This window comes from Meles meles, chromosome 1, assembly GCF_922984935.1.
Source record: "Meles meles chromosome 1, mMelMel3.1 paternal haplotype, whole genome shotgun sequence".
Classification (NCBI taxonomy): domain Eukaryota; kingdom Metazoa; phylum Chordata; class Mammalia; order Carnivora; family Mustelidae; genus Meles; species Meles meles.
In genome coordinates, this window is record NC_060066.1 from 184,308,405 (window position 1) to 184,325,250 (window position 16,846).

At 43.7% G+C, this 16,846-nt stretch overlaps 1 protein-coding gene across 1 annotated transcript in view; it reads left to right on the forward strand.

Annotated features, from left to right (window-relative positions):
• The first annotated feature begins 309 nt into the window (after nucleotides 1-309).
• HIVEP3 (HIVEP zinc finger 3) overlaps nucleotides 310-16,846 on the forward strand; it is a 462,911-nt gene continuing 446,374 nt past the window's right edge. Inside the window, exon 1 of the mRNA XM_046010454.1 lies at nucleotides 310-431. The gene's annotated coding sequence lies outside the window, so the exon portion shown is untranslated. The remainder of the gene's footprint in view (nucleotides 432-16,846) is intronic.

The following is a 16,846-nucleotide window of genomic DNA, read 5'->3' on the forward strand; positions in this document are numbered from 1 at the left end:
GCCATCCCGGATTAGGAAGGACGCGAGGTACGCACCCCTGGGGACCTAGAACGGCAGCGCTCAGACTTGTGCATTGCCCGTCGCCGCCATCGCGCATGCACCGCTCCCTGCCAAGGAGGAGGTGGGGAGTGGGCGGGGCGGGCATCTCTCAGGCCAATCGGAAGCGAGCGCCCCCGCCCTCCCGGCTGGTGGACCGAGCTTGACCCCGGCGGTGGGCGGAGGAGGCGGGGCCAGCCGCGAGGCCGCGGAGGGGGCGGGGCCCGGGACCTGGAGGCGGGGCCTGGGGCTGTCAGTCCCGCGGCCGCCGCCGCCGCCGCAGCCGCCGCCGCGGTTCCTTACATGCTTTGGCCGGGTGGCTGTCAGCGCTGCTGCTCGCCGCCCGCAGTCCCGGCATCCCGAGCCGCCTCCCGCCGTGCCGGCCCGGTGCGCAGGTAAGGCCCGCCACGCTGCCGAGCTCTCGCGCCCCCTCCTCGGCTTCGGTCCGCCGCGCGGGCGCCCCCTCCGGGCTGTATCAGCGCCGCTGCTCCCCTGGCCGCCCGGGGGCGGTCCCGGGGGGCGGGACGACAGATCTCCCCAACCCCCCACAGCCCCGGGCGCCGCGCCTGCAGCGGGGTCCCCGGGCCGCGCCTCCGCGGCCAGGCGTGGGGCGGGAGCCGAGCACCCCCTCCCGGGCCGATTACACAATCGCAGGGGCTGGGGGCGGGGGTCCCCTCCCGAGGCCCGGCTCCACACCTGTGCTCGCGACGCGCTCCCGGGCCGAGGGCAGAGACCCAGCGCGACAGCGGGGGCCCGGAAAGTTTCACTTTGTGGTCGGCGTTTGTTGACATCCCGGAGATGCGGGGAGATGGAGGCTGAGCCGCGAGGATGCGCCTGGCGCGCCGCGTTCCCTTTGCCCCGGGGTGGCTCCAGTCCAGGTTTCCCTTCCAGAAGTCCTGCCGAGAGCCCTGCCCCGGGGCCAGAGCCTGCTGCAGGGCACACGGGTCCGTCAGCCTTGCGTTAGCGAGCCCTGGCCCCAGGATTGCAGCAACTGGGGACAGCTCAGCCCCCCGCTCAGCTCTTCTCCCTTTCCTAATTTAGTATTGACATTTTAGACCAGGTAGGCGAATTTACCTAGCGTTTCCCTGACAGTTTATATTTGTGAGGTGCTTTGCCATCCTTGATTAGTTAATTAACAAGGTGGGAAAGCAAAATAGATCTGAAACGCATGGCTAATGTCTTTAGTCTAGCAACTCTTTAAGAGCCACTGAGAGCTTTAGGCTGTTTGCGGTGAGATGCTTTGGGCCAAGGTGCTGCCGGGAGAGCTAGCTAGCTTGTGTCTTCTGGTTGCCTGGGAAGGTTTTGGTGAGAATGGCAAGGCTTTCTCTGCCTCTCCTTGCTTATGCTGTTTATTGAGGGTCGCCCACCTGTGGTGAGTTATTTGATCTTCTCAAGCAAAGGAGGTTTTGGTATTACTGAGGAGGTAGCTAAGGAACACCAACCAACCAACCTGAGATCCAGATTAAGTTTGGATACTTGTCTGCTATACCAGGTCACCCGCCCGGTGCAGAAAACCTTGGCTCTTCCTGTGCTTTCCCCATCTTCCTGGTAGGACTGTGTGCAGCTGGGTTGGTAATACGGCTCCTCCTTTAGTACGCAGACCTCTTGCTACCTGTGGTTTGCAGACCTGCCTAGGGACATCCTTTACGAGTGGGCTTAATTAGCACTTTTTCTGCCCATTAAGCACTACAGCCTGAGATCTCTTGTAATCAGGCACTGTTGTAGTGTTGAATCTTTAATAATATCTAATTCATGTTAATAGTGTTCCTATAATAATCTTTCTATTAGTATGCCAGTTCTGCAACACCAGTACGTTTAGTATAGAAGCAGCAATTTACTAGAAATATTATCATGGCAAAAACAATTCTCCAATAGATTTGCAGCCCACTTTACTTAGGTAATGACTGCCAGAGGCTGTTAAGGTTTTTTAGTCTTGGATGCAGTAGGTGTTACTGATCTATGAGGTCATTCCTCCCTGGAATAATGGTTTCAGTCACTGGGTCACTTAGCTATTTTTTCCCGTTATATCCTCTGAGTTTCTCCCCCATGCTGATTTTTTGGGGGACAAGGTGTGGAGCTAACAAGATGGGGTTGTGATTTGCCAGCCTCTTTTTTTTTTAAGATTTTATTTATTTATTTGACAGAGAGAGATCACAAGTAGGCAGAGAGGCAGGCAGAGAGAGAGAGAGAGGGGGAAGCAGGCTTCCCGCTGAGCAGGGAGCCCGATGTGGGACTCCATTCCAGGACCCTGGGATCATGACCTGAGCTGAAGGCAGAGGCTTTAACCCACTGAGCCACCCAGGCACCCCGCCAGCCTCCATTTTAAGAAGAATTTAAGAATATTTATTGTGTTCGGGGGCTTCTATTAGAGATGCGATGGTGATTTTATTAGCACACGTACTGGATACTGGTTTGGATGTTTTATAGATACTAAGTTATCTCATTCTCACAATGACCTTGTAAGGGAGGTACGGTCATCCCCCCCGTGTTTCAGACGAGGAAATCAAGGCCCAGGTGGCTGACTCAGGCCGTACGGTTAGGTTAGCCAGATTCTAACCCAGGGAACCAGAGTTCAGAGTTCAAGTACTTAACCAGTTACTGTGCTGTCCTGCTTCCACAGGTTATTCTTTCAACAGGTAATTATTTCTGCCTTCTCTCTGTACAGCATTGCATTCTGTAGTGTGGGTGAAGAGTACTTTACAGTGGAATAACAAACACTGGGGTTGGGGTCCTTGTTGTGGTTTTCACTCTGCCGCCTGCTAACGTGTGATGTTTGGGCAAGACAGGCCCTCTCCCTGCCTGGCGTTCCCTCCTTGGGGGAGCAGCAGCAGCTGAAGCAGATGAACTAACTCCACTTCACCTGGTGGGGTGCTGGAGAGATGGCAGGTTGAGAGGCTGCCTCTTAAATACCTTGATATTGTTTTATGCTGTTGTCACCAGCGTCGTCCCTTTTGTAATTAAAAAAATGAAAGAGGACCAGGAGAGAAGTCATCCTGTAGGATATGTGAGGGATATTGGTGGGAGGACAGTTTGGCGTGACTCTGCAGGAGGCTTGGGGTCGGATGATGGCAGGCTCAGAGTGCAGACCCCGGAGTTCTCAGAATCACAAGAAGTCAGGGTTGAAAGGAAGCTCTGTCATGGAGTTTAACACCCTCCTGCCCTTTCTCCCTCCATCTCTCCAGGGGATAAGCCTTCACGTGTGTGCCCCTTCCTACTCACTGTTCGTCCCGCTTCTTGTGGGATGCCTCTTGGGTCAAACGTTGGGTGAGCTTCACAATTGCACCAAAGAAGCTGGGGCGGTGTCCAGTGATAGGGAGTGGGAAACCGCAGAAGGATTCTGGGCCCTTCTGGCTTGTGCTCTTGAAAGACCATCATTGGCATAAAACCTGGACGAGAGGGGGAATGTGAAACCTGGAGGACAGTTAGGAGGCCTTGGCCAGAATCTAAGATTGGGGTGATCCAGACTGAGACAGGCAGTGGCATGGGGTAACAGAGGGAGGAATGGACCCCCAGAGTCACACCCCACTCCCCTATGCTTGCCAGTCCACAAGCATCAGAGGGGAAGAACAAGTCAGTTTCTCCCTGGGGTGAGGGGGTCATTGGAGAACCCCCGCATGGAGCTGGGAAGTCTGATGGGGTGGGGATGAGAGACAGCTGTGTATGTCTGTCCTAAAGCTTGATGATAGACTGTGGCCAATACAAGTCCCCTGCAGACTGAGAACAGATTTTCTTTCTTCTCAAGAAGGGAGTGTCCCATTTAAATACAGCGGGAAACTCCCTGTGCTTACTGAGACTTGTAATGCTATTTATTTCCCTGTGGGGGTTGCAAGTTCTTACTCCGGGTCCTTTAGCTCCTTGTGGTGCTTCCTGGTCACGTTGGGAATCTGGTGTCATCTGAAGTTGTATCAGACACGTTGGCCCTGCTTTTCTGTGCTTTCGTCAGGAAGTCTTCTTTTGGGGGATGCTGTTTTCCAGGGACACCTGTTAGATAAGTGCTGGAAAGCCAGCACACCTTGGGGAGTGCTCACAATCATTGCGAGTTTTTCCTTCAATGAATCTTGGAACACTGCATCAGAAACTAATGATGTATTTCACAGTGATTAACGTAACACAATAAAAAAAATAAATAAAATTAAAAAAAAAAAGAGCTTTTCCTTCTAATGCAGATTATGGGGCACTTCAAAGAAGGCCAGGGTGAGAAGATTGCCACATTGACAGGCAAACAAGATCCTCTGGAAGAACCAAGTAAGAGTTACACAGGAAACCGCAAAGACAGGAAAAATAGTTGGGAGTATTATAAGTTTATTTTTCTCTTGTTAATTTATGTGTTTCTGGCTGCGGATGCAGCATGTCTTGAATATTCATACTCACAAATTTATATGCTGAAATATGTCGTCTAATAGTGGATGTGGAAATAAACTGTATAATCTCAATAATTTTTTTTTGACCAGGAGAATATTGGTCTAGGTTTTTCAATATCTTTTAGACCAACGATTCTTAAGTTTTTGCCTCCTAGGGAGTGTGTGGCAACGTCTGGGACATTTGGCGTTGTCACGAATGGTGTATGTTCCCTGTCATTTAGTGGGTGGAGACTGGGGAGGCTGCTGGACATCCTACAATGCACAGGACAGTCCCCACAACCAGGAATTGTTCAGCCCCAAATGTCAACAGTGTTGAGATTGATGAAATCCACTTTAGATTAAAAAAAAAAAAAAAAGACCAAAGCATTTTTTATTTCTTATGAGGACCAAGTTGAAGCTAAGGGGAAGAGGAAGAAGAAGGTCATATAAGGGGTTCCTTGACTCCCTGAAAGTGATCATCGTCTCCTCGCTTTGGACCCCCAGGAGGGAGAACCAGCTGCACAAGCCGCTGGAGTACAGGCATCCGTCTGCCACCCAGGAGCTATTTCAATAGCCGGATTGCTCAACACGCTCATTTGGAACAGGAAGTAGAGGCCCTTGTAGTGGGATGAGGCTGGAGGGGTGATTTCTGGAGGCAGAAGCTTTGCAGGCCAAGAAGGGAAGCTGGGTCATGCCACAATAATTTTGAAAAGTTCTAGGGAGTTTTTCAAAGGTGATTTTGTTGAGGACAGCGAGTGTGGGGCTGTAGAAGATGCTGTCTCTTCTCTAGGAGTGCATGACCCCCTGGGTTGTGGATCTGAGAATCTGAGGACTTCCCAGATGTTGCTGGGTTCAAACACAGGGCGGAGAGGGAAGGACTCTTGGTTGTGTGTTCAGGTTGTAACTGTGTCCTCTCCCCACACCCCTTTAAAAGCTTTCTTTCTTTCTTTCTTTATTTATTTATTTTTTAAAATTTATTATGGTACATTTTAAGTAGACGCACATGGAGAAAAGTGTATGACAGACCCCTGTTCACTGGATGCCAGGCTTCAAGGATTGTCAGCTCCTGGCCAATCTTGAATTTTACTCCACCCCTTGTAGACTCCCTCCCCCCTCTTTTTTCTTCTTCTTTTTTTTTAATCTAGAAAACAGCTTACATAATTCCTGATCACCTGCCTCCTAGGAGAGGCTTGGGAGGGAAGGAGGGAAGTGATTTTTCGGTGCTTGGTTCTCCCCGGAGGAAAGCTGGTAATGGACATGGATGATTCGGAGAGCCCCGAGAGCCCAGGAGATAGGACTAGGGCCCAGGCACATCTGGGCTGGGGGCGCTGCGCTCTTCTTTCGGGGAGGAGAAAGTGCAACCGATGGGACAAGTTTTGTTCCTTTGAAGTCTCCTGGTGGACAAGTGCACCTTGAGTCTCTGCTGGTAGAAATGTGTTCCTGGGTTCTGCAGCTGAGGGTCCTCTTGGTTCCTGGAGGGAGCATCATCTGCCTGTTTCCTTGTAGGAAGACCCCCTTCCTGTTGCATGACTCATGAGATGTACACTGTATGGTATGAAGCCAAGCGTTCTGTGTGGTCCTCTGGCCCTGGCTTGAGGGGTCTTCACTGCCTGACGCCTCCCTGGAGAGCACAGGGCAGGCTAGGGGTGGGCGAGGGAGGCATTATTTCCAGGGGTTTTATTTTTTAATTTAATTTAAATTAATTAATTAATTAATTTATTTTTAAAGATTTTATTTTTTTATTTGACAGAGATCACAAGTAGGCAGAGAGGCAGGCGGGAGCCGGGCGGGGGGGGGGGGGTGTGTGAGCAGGCTCCCTGCTGAGCAGAAAGTTTGACACAGGGCTGGACTCCAGGACCCTGAGATCATGACCTGAACTGAAGGCAGAGGCTCAACCCACTGAGCCACCCAGGCGCCCCTCCAGGGGTTTTATTTATTTATTTATTTTTCCTCCAGGAGTTTTAGATCCTTGTTTGCAGCTGTGGCTCCCCTGTATTTGTTGGTGGACGTAGGGCTGTCCTGTTGTTGCCACTGGCAGTGCACGCCAGACGGGAACGCCATCAAGGTTTGCACTTGGCAAATAGGCCTTTCTTTTTAAAGTCATGTCTCTGAGAGCTACAAGATTAATTTTTTTTTTTTTTTTTTTTTTGGTAAGCCATTGGAGAATTAGCGTGCATTGACTTGACTTCGGTGTTGTGTTGAAATATGCATACAAAAAATGACTTTAGAAGTTGAGAGAGTTCTTGAATAATCAGATAATTGATGTCTGCGAATTTTAATTAGTGCTGGTTTCTGTACATGTAGACGTTCTAGACTCAGTTCACAAGCAGCTCCTTTAGTGTGCAGTTCTGGAGCCCTGAAGGGCTGGATTTCCCATCCTTATTTTACTTACTAAATATGTATTTTAGCCTTTCTTTATTCCGCATCAAGGCTTAGGTGGCATCAGCCGATTCTGAACATCCTGTACGTTCCATTGTGGGTTTTCAGGTGTCACACCTTCCTACAGGGACAGCAGCTCCTAATCGGTGAACCGTAGTTATTTTCTCTCGGCCTCTATTGGGGGCCAGGTACTTTGCTCACATTTCCTCTATTCCTGAGGATCCTTCTAGGTAGGATTTAGTATTCCCATTTTGCAGATAAAGAAACTGAGGCTTAGAGAGGTTAAGGAATGCTAGGAGGTAACCCTGGGTTTATAACCCAGGTTTGTTTGATTCTAAAGCCTGAATGCTTTCCACCTTGTCTCTTGTGGTGAAAACTCGGCAGGAGTCTGTAGGAGGGTTGGTAGAGAGGATGGGGCAGGTGCTGTGAACGGGGCTGAGAGGCCTGGTTACTCCAGCTAATGAAATCCTCACCCGGAACCCCCTGGGACACATTGCTTTTGAGCGTGATAAATTACTTGTGTCCTATTTTTGAGCTGACTGTGTAAAACAGAACCAAGCCCTGGTAGCCCTGAGCCAAATTTGGTCACCAGATATGTTTTATTTGGTTTGCACGGTGTTTTATTTTTTAAAAATTGGATTAGTTGTCAGCATTTAAACAGTGGGAGATTTCACCCTGAAATTTCCAATTTCTTGGCTCCTCTTGAGCCCTCAGAAGATCTGGCAACACCAGGCCCGCGTTCCTCCTTGGCAGTAGTTAGTAAGAGCGGCTGCTTCTAGTTTGCCGTCTTGCCACGCTGCCCTCTTCATTTGTTTGTATTACTCGCCGGGACTCGGAAGGCGCTTGAGTTAGAGGCACCCTTATGGAAGTTAGGCACATTCTCTCTGCCAGCGGCAGGGATGCATTGCGGGCTTGTGCTGAATTTAAATGAACGGTCCCCAGCAGTTTTTCTCATTGCAGAGCACATAGGGAGGGTGACTGTACTGAGCATATGAACAGATACAGCCACACCCTCCTTCTGCACCCCCAGCAATGGCTAATTGGACTCTGGATGGGTTCTTGGACGAAGGTGGACCAGTTAGATATTTGGGATTCGGACACTGAAATGGTTGAGCTGGGGAGCCTCAGGCAGGAAGGACTTCTGGATTCAGGCTGACAGTAGTGACATTAGAAAGGTAGATGAGTGAGCAAAAAACCTGGATGGTAGGGAGATGGCAGGGAGGTGAGAGAGTGCTTGGTGGTGGAGAGGGTGGAGCTGTCTGGTCTCTGCTTTCACTGGACTTCTGCAGTGGGGTTACTCTGTAGCCATTGCCTTCACTCTGTGGTATTTATTGTACCGTCCTAGATTCTTGTGATAGATCAGGGAATAAAAACAGACAAAGTTCTTATTCTCGTAGAGCTTATATTTGGGTTGGGGAGGCGAACAAACAACTCTGAACACAAAAGCAAATAAACATAAAATGTGTAAGGTGGTGATAAGGGCAAGGAAGAAATAGAAACTAAGTAAGGAAACAGGATGCTGGGGGTTATGCTATTATGTTAGAGAGGTTGTTCAAAGAAGGCCTCTTGATATAGTGCTATTTGAGCAGAGATGTGAGTGAAGTGAGGAGTGAGCCATGAGGAAACCTAGGGGTGCTGCATTCTCTGCAGAGGGTTCAGCAAGTGCAAAGGCCCTGAGGTAGGAGTATGCTTGACTTATTTGAAGAATAGCAAGGAGGGTATTGTGGCTGGAATGCAATGAATAAGGGGAGAGGGGAAGTTGAAGGGAACATAGGGCTTCATATCTATATTAAAGACTGATTTTATTCTACTGAGATAGGAAGCCATTGGAAGATTTTGAGCACAGGTTGCATGATCTGGCTTCTGTCTTGAAAAATGTAAATGCTGTATGGAGAATAAATAGTAATGCAGCTAAGGTGAATCCAGGACGAGTAATTAGGAGGCACTGTGATAGTCCAGATAAAATACAATGGTGGCTTAGATTAGGGTGGAGGCAGAGGTGGTGAGAAGTAGACAAGTTCTGAATATATTTTGAAGGTAGAATTGACAGGACTTGAGGACATATTTGGTATTAAATGTGAGAGAAAGAGGAATCGAGACAATTCCAACCTTTGAATAAAAACATTGTTGTGTTTGTTGGCATTTCCCCCTTCTTTTCCTGAAAAACATTCAAAAGCAACAAGGGAGGTGAAAAAATAATAATGAAAACCTTGCAAACTTCTATTTTTTCACAGAATTAGGAGAGAAATGTAATCTATAAGCTTCAAAATGTGTGTGAAGAGAGATAGTCCTGAATAGATGAGATCAGGTAGAAGGCTTGTGGGAGGAAATGAAGAGAAGCAACATGGAGATGGTGAGAGAGCCCAGGAGCTACAGATCTTAGGACGTTCTAGAAAATCATGCTCTTTGAGGTAAAAAGTGCAACCTGGTGTGAAAAAGCTCTGTCCCTTGCTTGTAGTAAGTGTTATAGGAACTGGGTGTGTGGCTCCTGGATGTAGGTAGGTTGGCTCAAAGAAGCAAAAGAAGTGGGGTTACCTGAAAAGCCACACCGGCAAGCTGCCATGTTTATGGGAGGTGTTCTGTCGCTGTGGGAGCAGGGAGAAGAGGGCCTTTGGATTGCGAAAAAATAGCTCATCTGAAAGAGTATCATGGCTGTCCTCCCCTCTCCTGGCCAGAGGAACCTCATGCAAATACTGTAACTGCCAAGGAAAACTAACTTATCCAATGGCAATGAAGAAGGAAATGGTAGCCTTCTGTTTCTGATAATGGTAGGCAACATTAAGTTCCTACTGAAAAATATTTAAATGTTTAGTATATTTTTTTAAGTTAAAAAAATTAAATTTCCTTAAAAGCACTAAAGAACTGAGAAGAGAGACAAAGGCACTGGAAGGTGGAAAACTAAGGTCTAGTGGGAATCTAGAGGGATGGGTCGATCACTGGAAGGGTTAAGTTGCTTCTGCCCTGAGAACATTTGTTGATTCTAGTAAAACAGGGCTTTGGTTTTGGCACCCTCGCAGGACAAGGAGGTTAGAAGTCAAAGTCTGTAGCTTGCCCAAGGTAGGGAGTCTCATAGGAGACTCTTTCCACATAAACTGGCACTACTCAGGGTAAAGGTGAACCAGAAGTAAAACCATCTCTCCGTCCCCCAATAGAGACAGCAGAGAAGGTTGCCCAGGTACTGAGAGGAGCAAGATGAAAAGGAAAACATAGTGTAATCACTGGCCAGCCTTTTCACAGATTTTGAGGATTGTCTTATATCACCTTGATTTTATGGAACTGCTGCCATGAATTTGGTTTGACTATAAGCTTCTTATGGTCACGAGTGCTGTCCCCCTCCTTTTTGTGGGACCCCAGCCTTATCCTTATTACATGAAACCAGCACTGAAGCCACCATGTTGGAAAGCACAGGAGAGAAACTGCATCCAAGTGACGTTGTTAGACAGGCAGGGATACTCTCCACAATGCTAATGAGGACGGCAAGTGACATTGTTAGAGCCATACCTGGTTTTTCTCTCATTGCTTAAGCTTATTTGAGTCAGATTGTTTCTTATTTGGAGTTGAAGGAATCCAAACTGACCCAAGAATTGATAGAAAGATCAGGAAAGAAGAGAATTGAATTCAGAAACACACATGTATGGGAATTTCACCGCATTGGATTAGATACTCCTCAGTCATCTTTGTTACGGATTCTCTCTTCCCAATTTTTAAGTTGGAGATGGAAGGGCTCAGGTCTTGGACCTCTTCTCCATTCCTAGATGATTTTTTCCTGTTTGATGGTATTAAATATCTATTTGTACATGACCCCTAAGTTTATATCTCCAGTTTTCATCGTTCTTCTGACCCCTATATTCATTTGCTCACTTTCATTCTATGCTGTACTGTCTAATAAGATCTGAAACTTAACATGTCTTATACCAAACTTAGGATTTTCAACTTCCCCACCCTAAACCTGCTCCTTTCCCTTTATTCTCAGGCTCATAAAAGAGTACTACCATCTATCCTGTTGTTCAGACCAAAATCTGAGAAATTATCCTTGAGTCTTCTCTTTTTAGTAACTCCCACATTTAGGTCAACAAGTTGTTGACTTTAGGTCAACAAGTTGTCCTGTTGACTCTGCCTTCACAACATACACTGGATCTGAGCACTTACCCTGGCCTCCACTGTTCCCACCATCATCCAAGCCATAACCATCCTTTGCTTGGATTATTGCAATAGCCTCCCCCAGTCTATTCTATACACATAGAGGAGTCCCCCGCTCTTTTTTTTTTTTGAGAGGGAGAGGGGGAAGAGGGGCAGAGGGAGAGGGAGAGAGAGAGAATCTTAAGCAAGCTCCAGCCCAGCACCAGAGGCCAATGTGGGGCTCCATCTCACAACTCTGAGATCATGACCTGAGCTGAAATTTAAGAGTTGAGCACTTAACCAACTATGCCGCCCAGGCTCCCCTAGAGGATCTTTTAAAACATAAATGATATCATGTTACTTGCCTGGTCCAAACAAGTGTTTTTCCATTTAGAATATCCCCAATCATTATCACATTCTATAGGACTGTGTACAATCTGGCTCCCCGCTAGGTTTCTAAATTTATCTTCTGTTTCTTTCTCTCTTACTTACTATGCTACAGTTGCACTGGCCTCTTTGCTCTTTCTAGACTGCCCCAAGTACTATTACTACCTCAGGGCCTTTGCAGTTCTTCTTTCTGATCTTGTTATGGCTTATTCTGTCACATCATTCCAGTCTGTGATCAGATATAACCTCTTCAAAGTGATCTTCTCTGATTCTTACATGTAAAATAGCCCTTGCCTTCCCCCTCTTCACACCCTTACCCTGCTACATCCCTCAGAATACTTGTCACAATTTCGTTTATTGTCTGTATTCTTCACTAAGTTTAAGCTTTGAAAAGAGGAATGTTGCCTAATTTAATGCTTATTCCTAGCACTGGAATGATGTCTGGGTCATGGTTTGAGCCAACACATATTTTTGAATGGCTTATTAAATGAAATTAGAATGATAGAGATAGCATATCACAGTTTCTAAGAGACATATTATTTAACAAGTGGTTCTGAGAAAGTGGTTAGGCATTTAAGTATAAAACAGATTGCTATTATTATTTTTTTAAGTAGGCTCTATGCCCAGCATGGGGTTGGAACTCACGACCTCAAGATCGAGAGTGGCATGCTCTACCAACTGAGTCAGGCAGATACCCCTAAAATAGATTTTTTTTTTAAAGATTTTATTTATTTATTTGACAGAGAGAGAGATCACAAGTAGGCAGAGAGGCAGGCAGAGAGAGAGGAGGAAGCAGGCTCCCTGCAGAGCAGAGAGCCCGATGTGGGGCTCCATCCCAGAACCCTGAGATCATGACCTGAGCCGAAGGCAGCGGCTTAATCCACTGAGCCACCCAGGCACCCCTAAAATAGATTATTAATAAGCGGGTGTTATGAACAATTTTATTTCAACATATTTGACAATTTAGACAAAATAAACAAATTTCTTTAAAGCCTGACATAGTAAAACTAACACAAGAAGAAATAAAAAAATCTGAATGGATTAAAGAATTAAAGAATTGAATTCATTATTAAAGACCTTCCTACCAGACAGATAAACAAACAAACAAACAAAGAGGCTCTGTAGGCCATACAGTCTTTCTGATAAACTCTTCTCAATGTTTAAAATGAAGTAATAACATCAATCTTACACATTTTCCCAGAGAACAGAAAAAGATGTAACAGTCCTTGCTCATTCTTAAGAAAAACCTTTATACCAAAACCTGATGAGGACATCATAAGAAAAAAAAAATAAAGACTGAACCCTCTCATGGACATTGATACAGAAATCCTAAACAAAATATAGTCAAAGTGAATTCAATAATGTATTAAAAGGTTAATATGCTGTAACCAATGGAACAGGTTTCAGGAATTCACAGGTAGCTTAACATTTGAAAATAAGTCAAAGTGATCCCCCAAAATAACAGAATAAAGAGAAAATATATACAATCATTTCAATAGATGTAGAAAAAAGATTTGATAAAATTCAACATTGATTCATCATAAAAAAGAATAAGTCTTAGCAAAAGAAATTTCTTAATCTGATAGTAAGTACCTACAAATAAAGCAAACATCATACTTGATAGTGGAGTTGAAAGCCCTCTGTCTGGGATGGCTGCTCTCACAACTTCTATTTAATATTGCATTAGAACTTCTAGCCATTGCAGAAAGGGCAGAGAAAGTAATAAAACCGTCACTCTTAGAAGGCAAAATGGTTGTGTATTCAGAAAATCCAAAAGAGTCTTTAGATAAGCTCTTGGAATTAATAGGAAAATTCAGCAGGCTGTTGGATACAAGGTAAATACATAAAAATCAACGGTACTTCTGTATATTAGTAACAAAGAATAGAAAATGAAATCTAAAAAATGATAGCATTTACAATAGCCTCAAAAACACTAAATTCATAGGAATAAATAGAGATGTATAAGAGCTCTACATTGAAAGCAAGAATATGTATTGAGAGAAATTAAAAAAGACTTCAGTAGATGGAGAGATACACTATGTTCATAGACTGGATGACTGAATGTTGTAAAGATGTTAATTACCCCAAATTTATCTGTAAATTATGCAAACCATTCAGAATTTCAACAGGTTTTTTAAATGGACATTAACTGACTATGAAATTGGTATGGGAAGGAAAAGGGCCAAAATTAGCTTAGACAATTATGAAGAATAAGAACAAATCTGAGAGAACTTCCACTACCAGACATATAGACTTATTATAAAGCTATAGTAATTGACATTGTGGTATTTGTGCCAGAATATACAAAGGGTCCAATGGAAAAATTTTTTTAGGAAATTTATGAGGAGACCTTTTTAAGTTCACCTGATTTACAATGAAGGTGACCCTGAAATGTAGAAGAGAAAGGATGTCTTTTCAATAAACAGTGCTGGTTCAATTTAATGTCCATGTAGAAAAAATGAATCTCGACCTCTTCCTCAAATCATTTCACAAAAATTAACTCCAGGAGCATTGTAGATCTATGAGAGCTAAGACAATAGAGGTGTTAGGAGGAAACATAAGAGAATATCTGTGTAATCCTGGGATAGCAAACATCTCTTAAAGAAGACACAAAAGCACTTAACTATAGAGGAAAATATTGATAAAGTAGATTAAATTGAAATCAAGAACTTCAGATCATCAAAAGACACCATAAAGTTCAAGCTAGGGGCACCTGGGTGGCTCAGTGGGTTAAGCCTCTGCCTTGGGCTCAGGTCATGATCTCAGGGTCCTGGGATGGAGCCCCACATCGGGCTCTCTGCTCAGAGGGGAACCTGCTTCCCCCCCTCTCTCTGTCTGCTTCTCTGTCTACTTGTGATCTATCTCTCTGTCAAATAAACAAAATCTTAAAAAAAAAAAAGAAAGGTCAAACCATAGAGTAGAAAATATTGTAAAGAACTAAAAACCAGTAAGAGAAAAGCAAGTAGACCAGTAGGAAAAGAGACAAAAAAGGACAAAAACAAAAGTAAATAGTACACACAGAGGATGTTTGAATCGTCAATAAATATACTAAAAAGTCCTCAACTTCATTTGTTCTTAGGTAAATGCAAATTAAAGCTACAGTTAGTGTCTCTATATATTCACTAGAATGGACAAAATTAAAAAGTCAGATAATAGCAGGTGTTGGCAAGAACATGAACAATTGGATTCTTCTATATTATTGGTGGGAGTGTACAACTATGTTGGAAAACTGATAGTCTATTAAAGCTGAACACACTTACTCCATACTCCAAATTCCACACCTAGGTAGATACCCAGCTGATGTGTATGTATGGTTATAAACAGTTATGTTAGAATGTTCATGGGACTCATATTATTAAGAGCCTCAAACCAGAAGTCACCCAAATGTCCAAAGGCAGTAGAATGGATAAATAAATCATAGTATATTCATACAATGGAATGTATACAGGAGTAAGAATAAGTAATATATGACTAACATACAGAGACATGGGTGAGTTTCACAAGCACGATGCAGAGGAAAAGAAGCCAGATACCAAAATAGGTAGAACTAATCTTCGGTGATGTAAATCAGGAGAGTGGTTGCCTAGGGAAGGTAACGACTGGAAGGGGAAATTAAGGAGGCTCCTTGGGTGTGGGTCGTGTTCTGTTTTCTGCACCAGAAGGTATGGCTCATGATGTGGCAAATGGGGGTGTGGCATGTGGGGTGCATGAAATTTACTTCGTGAAAATTCATTAACCTGTGCACTTACGCTTTGTGTACTTCTCTGTACGTAATTTATGCTTCATTAAATTTTTTATTTAAAAAAAACCCTGGATCTTCACTTTGGTTCTTAAGCCAAAGCTACAGCTAGATTCAATATTTAAATATCAGATGAAAATTCCACTATTAAATATGGGTCCACATTTTGAAAATCTTGGTACCATAAATTGGACTCCATAAAATTAAACATTTCTTCAAAAAGCACAATTAAAATTGTAACTAAATATAAGGTAAATGTCAAGCTAAGGAAAATATTTGTAAAATAGTAATAATAGAGTATGTGTTGCCATTCATGTCATCAAATATTAAAAGATCGATAATACCAAGTGTTGCTAAGGTTTTTCAGAAGAGTACTGTCATACACTGTTGTTGGAACTGTTTCTACAGCATTTGTATTTTTTGGCGTTTTTTTTTTGTATTTTTTATTTTTATTCTAATTTTTAATTTTTTTAAAAGATTTTATTTATTTATTTGAGAGGGTGAGAAGGAGAGAGAGAGTGAAGGGTGGAAAGGAAGAGGGAGAAGCAGGCTGCCTGTCCCAATGTGGGACTCGATCCCAGGACCCTGAGGTCATGACCTGAGCTGAAGGCAGACACTTAATTGACTGAGCTACCCAGGTGCCTCTTTACAGCATTTTTAGAGGTGTTTGGCAACATGCTTTAAAATTGAAAATGTGCACCCTACTTGACCTAACAATCAATTTCCAGGAATTTTATCTAGAAAATGTTTGTGTAAGTGTGTGAAATTATACATATCAGGATCAAATATTCAATACAGCATTTTTTGGCTATAGTTAAATTGGAAATATTTTTTTTTAATTATTTATTTATTTATTTATTTGACAGGAGAGAGAGAGATCACAAGTAGACAGAGAGGCAGGCAGAGAGAGAGAGAGGGAAGCAGGCTCCCTGCTGAGCAGAGAGCCCGATGCGGGACTCGATCCCAGGACCCTGAGATCATGACCTGAGCCGAAGGCAGCGGCTTAACCCACTGAGCCACCCAGGTGCCCCTAAATTGGAAATATTTAAGTGTTATTTATTTAATATTTATTTATTTATTTATTATTTATTTAATATTTAAGTATTAATATAGCACTGGGTAAACAAGGTAAACTTTGTATAATAAAATATACTATGTCTGGTAGAAAGAATGATATTGTTCTGTATCAACTGAAAAAATCAGATGGCCAGGAGAGACTGATGGCTGATGAGAAGAGTAAGTTCATGAACATTCATTATCTCATTTAAAGAAATATGTGTTTTATTGGAAAATACTGGGAAAATATTACCAAGCTATTATTCATGGAGATTATGAGAAATATCCCTTCATAAGTTGTCTGAATTTTTTTTACAATAATGAACATATTACTTTTGTAGGTAGAAAAACAGTGACAAAAGTTATAAAAAAGCAAAATGAAGTTTCTTACAGAGAATGATCCCACATAAGTAAAAATATTCATGAGACCTGTATTAAGATTGGTAGAAAGTAGACCAAAGTGTCAACACTGACTATCTTTTGGGGGTAGGATTACTGATGATTTTCATTTTTATTTTATTTCATTTTATTTCTTTGCATTTTCCAAATTTCCTACATGTTTGTGTTGCTTTACCAATTGAAAGATAGTAATCAGGATGATTAAATTCTATCTGTATTTTACCAGCTTCATGACAAGGATGGAACTCCTAACAGAGACATTCTTTCTCCATCCTTCTTGCCTATCTACCTATCTTTATCTGCTGCTTCTGTTCCACGGGGCATCCTACCTTCCATTTTTCTACAGAACACAGATATGTTCTCCTTGGAAAGAATTCAAATGATACACAGC